Source organism: Chiloscyllium plagiosum, unplaced genomic scaffold (genome assembly GCF_037043375.1).
Source record: "Chiloscyllium plagiosum isolate Xiang-an unplaced genomic scaffold, Cpla_swu_hap1 HiC_scaffold_6, whole genome shotgun sequence".
NCBI lineage: Eukaryota > Metazoa > Chordata > Chondrichthyes > Orectolobiformes > Hemiscylliidae > Chiloscyllium > Chiloscyllium plagiosum.
The window spans coordinates 81,588,084-81,596,698 of record NW_028270144.1 but is presented as its reverse complement, the minus strand read 5'-3'; positions in this window follow the sequence as shown (position 1 = coordinate 81,596,698).

The following is an 8,615-nucleotide window of genomic DNA, read 5'->3' as shown; positions in this document are numbered from 1 at the left end:
TCGAAACTGCAAGCAGGAAGGCCACCCAACCAAGGAATGTAAAGAGGCCAAGAACTGTAATCTGTGCGGAGAGGCGGGCCACATGTACAAATACTGCCCAAGACGAGGGGCCGCCACCTACGCACAGATAGCTGGAGGTGGCAACACAAGCCGTGGACCGCATAAGACCACCAACAAGGTACCACAAAACAGCATGGGAATGGTGTCTGGGGGCAACCAGAAGGAAGGGCAGGCTGCAGCGGAGCAGACGACAGACAGCGGGCAGGTACAGCAGCCGATCCAAGCTCCTTCAAGACAGACGGAGGAAATGGAAAAGGAGGGAACAAAGGAGGCAGAGGACTCAATTACTTTCAAAATCAGGAAGAGGAAACCTTGCCAGTCCTCCAAAGCCACCCAGCAAAGGGGGAAGCGACACCTACACAATGACGATACAGGCAACTCTTCCGATGGTGAGGACGGGCGCAAGGAGGGACGTCACCAGAGGAAGGGACAGAGCGCCGTGGGGAGAAAAGGAGGGCAGCACCGCCCAAACAGGAAAAGACGATCCCTCTGAGGGGATGGGTAAAGACCTCCCCCTAACCGGTGAGAACCACGAGGTACCCAGAGGCCCACAGCTCCCGGTAACTGGGAGCAGCGGTCCTGTGACAGCCCCGCTGGCAGATGGAGAACTGGACTGTGCGGACCCTGGGCCCGACCCGAAGACACCAGAGCAGGGCAATGGCCCCAGTGTGGAGCCGGACAGCTACCTCAGCCCTGGGAGGGTCCAGCAGTTTGCCATCACCACGGGAATGCACACAGCTACCCCAGAGAGGCAAGACCAGCAGCAAATGGACACTGTTAACCTCTTAAATTGTTAAAATGGGGATAAAAATTGCCAGCATCAATGTGCGTAGCATCAAATCGGCTACGCGATGTGTTTCTACAATGGCCTTCCTGGCCACCGTTAAAGCCGATGTCCTGTTTCTGCAAGAGTGCGGGATACCACACCTCAGCAGCTACAGGAGATGGACGAGCTTGTGGGCCCATGGGCCGTCAGTTTGGTCGGGAGCCAACGATAGCCGCGCCTCCGGCCTGGGTATCCTGTTGCGAGTAGGCAACTTCACCATCTCTGAGGTTAAGGAGGTGGTGGGCGGGCACCTCCTCGTTGCCGATGTCATGCTCCCCTGAGACTGATTAATGTGTACGCCCCAGTGGGTAAGAGTGAACGGTTGGCTGTCCTGCAGCAGCTTCCATTGTTGCTGGCTACGTCTAGGCCAGTCATTCTGGCCGGAGAGTTCAACTGTATCATTGATGCAGATGGACGATCCGGCGAGGGGGGACAGTAAACCGGACACCACGTCCAGAGCCCTGATGGACACGGTCAAAGACGCTAAGCTGCACAACATCTTCACCACCCCTGCTGACAGAGTGCAGCGTAGATACACCTGGTCACGGGCAGACGGGTCTATCCGCTCAAGGATAGATTAACTGCTTGTGTCCTGAATGCTCTTGGTCAGATCCACCAACGTCAAGCCAGTGTTCTTCTCTGACTACTGCCTCCTGCTGGCCAACTGTCACCTACAGGATGAGCAGCGAGCTGCTAAGGGAATGTGGAAGCTGAACACAAAGCTGTTGACCCCGGGAAACATTGAGGAGCTCAAGAGGGATTACGCAGGTTGGAGAACCGTGAAGCCCCTCTGAGTCCCCAGCGGACTGGTGGGAAATAGTAAAAGGGAACATCAAGAGGTTCTTCATCCTCAAAAGTGTTCATGAGGTGAGAGAGAGGCGGGGAAAACTGTCCCAGCTCCAGGAAAGTATGCAGAACCTGCTCCTGCTGCAGACGATGGGGGCGATGTCACGGAGTACCTCAAGGAGGTGAAGGGCCAGCAAGCCTCGCTCTTTGCCTCGGAGGCCTCCAAAATAATCTTCCGGTCCAGGGTCCGCTCGGTTGAGCAGGACGAGACGTGGTCACCTTTCTTCTTCCAGAAGGTGCACAAAGAGAGCTCCATGCTCAGCAGCCTGAAGGAAGAAGATGGCTCGATAACGTCATCTCAGGCTGATGTCATGAGGATCAGCAAATCCTATGCCAGTCTGTATGATGTGAATTCAATCGACAGCGCAGCCTCCCAGTTGTTCCTGTCCTCTATCATGGAGGTCTTAGATGACAGAACACGGGAGAGGCTAGACCAGCCACTATCTCTGGACGAGCTGACCAAGGCCCTCGAGTCCTTCAAAAAGAATAAAACTCCTGGAAGCGACGGCTTACCAGTCGAGCTCTATTCTGCTCTGTGGGACTTGATTGGCCAGGACCTGCTGGAGGTGTATGTCAGCATGCTTCGGGCAGGTACCATGAGTGAATCCATGAGGAAAGGCATCATCACCCTCATCTACAAGCGGAAGGAGGAGAGGGAGGAAATCAGAAATTGGAGACCAATCTCACTGTTGAATGCGGATTACAAAATTCTGTCAAAGGTTATTGCCAACCAGGTCAGGTCTGCTCTGGGATTGGTGATCCACCCTGACCAAACCTGTGCTGTACTGGGCAGGAAGATCGCTGAGAGTCTCGCACTCCTCAGGGATACGATAGCCTACGTGCAGGACAAGGGGCTGCACACCTGCCTCATCAGCCTGGACCAGAGAAAGCCTTTGACAGGATATCACACAGATATATGAGAGATGTTCTCTACAAAATGGGCTTTGGAGAGGGAATCTGCAATTGGATCAGACTGCTCTACACCAACATTGTCAGTGCAGTCTCAATCAATGGGTGGGAATCAGATAGCTTCCCAGTCAGATCTGGAGTCAGGCCGGGCTGCCCTCTCTATCCTGCCTCGTTTGTGTACTGCATAGAGCCATTTGCCAAGTCCATCAGGAAGGATGCGAGCCTGAGAGGGGTGACTATTCCTGGCAGCAGGGGCCTGCAGGTTAAGGCCTCACTGTACATGGATGACATCGCCTTTTTCTGCTCGGATCCTCTGTCCGTGCACAGACTCGCGTGCATATGTGTCCAGATCGAACAGGCCTCGGGGGGCCAAGGTAAACCGAGGCAAGAGCGAGGCTATGCTCTTCGGGAACAGTCCTCGATCCCCTTCACCGTCAGGACCGACCACCTGAAGGTGCTGGGTATTTGGTTCGGGGGGGCTGGGCGTGCGACAAGTCTTGGGAGGAGCGTATCAGCAACGTGAGGCAGAAACTGGGCAGATGGCAGCTACGGTTGCTCTCCACCACGGGAAAAAACCTGGTCATCAGGTGTGAGGCACTGTCATTGCTGTGAAACATAGCACAGGTCTGGCATATTCCCAGAACCTGTGCCACTGCAGTCACCCGGGCCATCTTCCAATTTATATGGAGATTAAAGATGGACTGGGTCCGAAGGGACTCGATGTATAAAGATCTGGGCAACAGGGGAAAAAATACACCCAATGTCACCCTCACCCTGATGGCCACCTTTGTGTGTGGCTGCATCAAGCTGTGCGCGGATCCCCGGTACACAAACACCAAGTGTCACTACGTACTGAGGTTCTACCTGTCCTCGGTGTTGCGAAGGATGGGCCTGGCCTCGCTGCCGCTGAACGCTCTGAGTAGTTGGACCGTCCTGTATCACCTGTCCTTCGTGGAGAAGTTTATGAAGAAAAACACCTTTGACCACAAGTCCATCTGGAAGTGTCCTTGAGATCCTTCGGGAAAAGGAGAGGGTGGATCCTGTTGAGCGGTTCCCTGAGCAGACTGTCAAAGTCATTTGGCAGAATGCCTCATCGCCAGAACTTTCCAACAAGCACCATGACATGGCTTGGCTGGTGGTGAGAAGGGCTCTGCCTGCGAGATCCTTTATGTATGCCCGCACCGCACACTGTACTTGAAGTGGCTGCCGGGGGGGGGGGGGGGGGAAACGAGACTGTCACACACCTCCTTCTGGCATGTGCCTATGCAGAAGAAGTCTGGAGAGGAATGCAGTGGTGTTTGTCGAGGTTTGTCCCGACAGCTCCGTGAAGCGGGACTCCATGTTCTACGGTCTGTTCCCCGGGACGCACACCGAGACGAACATCAATTGTGCTTGGAGATCATCAACTCGGTGAAGGACGCTCTCTGGGCGGTCCGAAACCTGTTGATCTTCCAGCTGAAGGAGTTGACCCCGACTGAGTGTTGCAGACTGGCACATTCCAAGGTCCAGGACCAAGTACTGCTGCCAAGGCGCAGTGGGGTAAGACCACTGTGTAACATCTGCCTGCCTAAGAAGAACAGGGGGCCCACACAGTCATTTGGGCTCTGCTGACACCTCAGCTAAATATATGGATATATGATTGATAAATGTACAGATCTATATCTACAAATGATAAATTCTGATCTCTGTAAGCAAAGAATTTGAATGTTTACATATGTATGGCATGGCCAACTGTACAGACCATCAAAATAATTTATGAATAAAGTATATTTTTGAAATAAAAAAAAGTACCATTCCTGTCAATTTCTCTTTCCCAGATGAGAAATAAACTACTGTTTGTCAATTTCACAAAGTCTGTATGTGGCCTCTATTTGTAATTGGACAATTCTCCGACAGTTCTCCCAGGAAAGCTTTTCCTCACATTCCATCTAAACCTACTGTTCCTCACTTTAAATCTACATTCCTTGGTCATTGAACCCTCCATCAAAGGAAAAAGTTTCTTCTTTTCTACCAAAGAGAAAGATGGATCGCCAAAATTTGAGTAGGTAGATCATGACAAAGTAGCTTTTGAGGGAGCATCAGGCCAAGTTGTTTAAGAATTGCAATCCTTTATGAAATTTTAATGAGATTTAGTGACTCACATCATTGCTAAAGTCTCTGAGGGTGGAGGAGGGAATTTGCGGAGAAATCCATGTGATCTGTTTGATCACATTGCTACTTGATATATTTTGTGGGGCGTTTAACCATTGTTTGTCTGTTCCCCATATTTACCTTGTGTTAAGTTTAGGATGTTAGAATACAAGTCATATCAACTTCCGTGCAGTGTAAACATTTTTCTGCCAATAACCTTCATATGAGTAAGTTTTATTTGTAATAAACCAGTCATTGTTTGTTGATAAAAGAAACCTGGCTGAACAATTTCCAATACAAGATAGAAGTCTTCAGCCTGTACAGCTGGCCATATCATCACCCAGATTACATTTAAAATTAGTTAAATAGAGTGGGACTAGAAAGCAACTAGTGCACCTCTCCAACCCGAGTTGTAAAAGAACCACCTACAGTAGAATCCATCTTTTTTCAACAGGTGAAGTGGCAAATTAGGTATAATTTTGATGTCTTCCACCAAAGAAGGGTTATACAATTATACTTAATATTTGTGATGGCCTGAAAAGAATGCTATCCTATTTTGTCAAGGAGGAAAAAAAAGTCAAAATCAAAACTAAATAACTTAGATACTGGATACCTTGATATGTCAGTCAGAAATTTAAACAACAAAATTAAAATACAAGGAAATAAGTAACAAAATTCTAATATAAATTAAGTGGTTCCAGTAGCAAGATTATGCTTTGCAAAAGTGCAAAATTGATGATTGCATCGACACGAATATTTGTTGTATTGCCATATATTATGTTTAAAACAAATTTCACATCATTCCAGTTGACAACACTGGATACTAAAACCATCACAATGCATTCTGTCAGCAAAAGATGTTCGAAGTCTGAACAAGGATTCTGTCCAAATGCTTTACTTGCATGTCTCCAGAACAAGTATAGCATTTCAGAACAATTCTCACATTTTGTTTAGTAGTTTACTTTTCCCTAGTCCTTCAGTTTATGACTACCTCATAGCACACTGAAACGTTGATGCAAATCAACTCAGAAAAATTTAAATTTCTATGAGACACTTAAACAGGCATTAACGTAACAATTTATACCATTCAAGTGAGGGGATTTAAAAAAAATGCACCTTGTTTCAGATGAGTAAATACAAAGAAAATTTGAATTTAGAAAAGTTGTCTAACAATTCAGGTTTTTAAGAATTGTGCAGGATAATTACAACTTTACAATTTATTTATTAAAACTCAAATGTATTTTTCACAAGAAATAAACCTCTTTGGATGGGGAAGGAGGTATACAAGATTAAAAAAACCTCTTTGGATGGGGAAGGAGGTATACAAGATTAAAAATCTGTCTTTACTGCCAAATTCTATATTTACTATCCATATTTCATGTCAGCTTATTGATAATTTTAATTGCACAAATAAAACAAAGGTACAACACAAATTTAACTTAAAATGTCTTTCATTTTAATAATTTTATACTCCTAGTTTACATACCCACATTTCCTATTGCATTGTCTTTATTTCTGTATCAACTGATTCACATTCATTTAATCTTATAACAGGATTTTTTTGTAATCCTGCGAAAAACCTATTAACCTCTGATATTTTGTCATTATTATACTGCAATACTAGCTTGACACGAGCCCCTATTTTAAATGATACAAACCAACATCATATATATATCATGGGGATGAAAAGAAGGCAGAGGACTGGATATGAAAACATAGTTTAGGAGCAGTACATTGAGAAGGGTAATACAGGTGTAGAAAAGGCCTAACATATATTTCCTTGAGAACATGAGAGATTCATGACAATGATATAAAATTACAGAACAGAATCAGATGGCAATAAGTGAAAGAATAATTTAGTTATTAATACTAGAAAGGAGTGAAAGAACGAACAATTTTGAAGGCATTTTTTTCACACAAAGGATTCTTAGAATTTGGAATATGTTACTGCAAGTGCATACTGCAATTGATTCAAATATAATATTATTCAAGCTTGCTTTCAAATATTAAAAAGAACAGGAAGTTTAGAGAAGATAAGCCCAGCATGAATTAGTACCTGATGCATAATGGACAAAACAGGTATGACTCCATTTGCACATTCCTATGATTATGTATACCTACAGTTAAGTGCACTATTTTCCTCATGCTGAAATAGCAATTAAAATTTTATACCCCATAAAGAGGTAATACTTTTACTCATTTTCATATTGTTGCTGTAAATTTGTCAATCAACAAGAACTTTTAAAAATTAAAACCAATGTATACAATTCTTAGAAAGAGAATTTCACCATCAGGAATACTTAGCTGATGAATCAGAGTTTTCAAGGTTCGACACTAATGATTACAATCTGCAATTCTTATTTCACCCTGATCATTGCTCCTGAAAGGGACAGCTGGAAAGAATCAACACAGTGTTTTCAAGAGTGAACACATCCAAAAGAGTTCCCAGTGTTGAAGCATGCATGTGGTTGGTGTAGTGGTATCAAATCTGGATTAGTGGTGCTGGAAGAGCACAGCAGTGATTGAAGGGCTTTTGCCCGAAACGTCGATTTCGAAGCTCCTTGGATGCTGCCTGAATTGCTGTGCTCTTCCAGCACCACTAATCCAGAATCTGGTTTCTAGCATCTGCAGTCATTGTTTTTACCCCGTAGTGGTATCAATGACATCCTTCCAGTCCTGCGACTTTTAATGAAGGTTGGGGAACAGGAGTAGAATAAAGCTTCCCATGGAACTGTTGTCCCCACACAGAAAAACGAGTCAGAGCAGCTCTTCTGGTCTGGAAATGGACAGAGCTTACTATTAAACCTCTTATAGCTCACTGGAGAAACAGACCACAATTCAACATTTGGTCATTTTCTCGAGAAATATTATCAATATACACTCCTTAACCCCAAACCCACCACCAGTGTCCATGTTTCTTTATACTCTTTTGAGCGTGAACTAATAATAACCGATTAACCATCCCTTAAAGGGGCACTGTCAGAATATGGAAAGGAATCTGAAATTACAAAGTAATTATTCAGAGTGATAATGCACTCTAATGGTTGTGTATGGTCTCAAGCATACCAGTGGAAACTGTGCTCCCTCTCCAAGATGCAACTACAAGAGAGGTAAAGATAGGCATCCTCATCAAACAATCCCAATATCCCTTAAATGTTCCTTTAAGAGTCAATAAACAAATTAAACAAAAATAATTTGTGTCAGACACCCTTGTAAGGGGCATTAGAACCAAGATCAAATTGTGAAACTGCAGGTTTATATTAAAATTTGTTTTGGGGATTGGGACAGAGATAATGCAAACTCTACAATGCTCACTCATTATTAAAAGTCTCAATCCTACCAGAGGTTACCTGGGTCTTGAAGTAACTAGGAAAGGGGCAGGAAGTTGGGTTGAACAATCCCAGTGTCTCTTTATACTCTTTTGAGTAGGACAATTAAACAAGTACACTATTGAAGTGTCTCTTTATATCTGCATAAGTCATTATGCAATGAGTGCCCTTCATGATCCCCACCTGCACACACAAAGATAATTTATACAGCTAATACCCACATATTTTGTACGAAAATGGTACCTGAAAATACCTGTATAGTTCCACTGGTAGTTTCAGGTTTCGTGCTCTAACAATATTAAGTTTTCATGATGGACGGAAGTTATTGATGTTAACAGCTAGCTTTTATTTTACCTATGCTATCTGTATTAACTCCTGAGTTACATATGAAAGTGCATTCTAAGTTACAATGTGATTCGGAGGGGAATTTGCAGGCAATGGGATTCCATACATCTACTACTCTTGCTCTTGTAGAGGTTGTCATTTTGTAAGTTGGTGTAAAAGAAGCTTTGCTA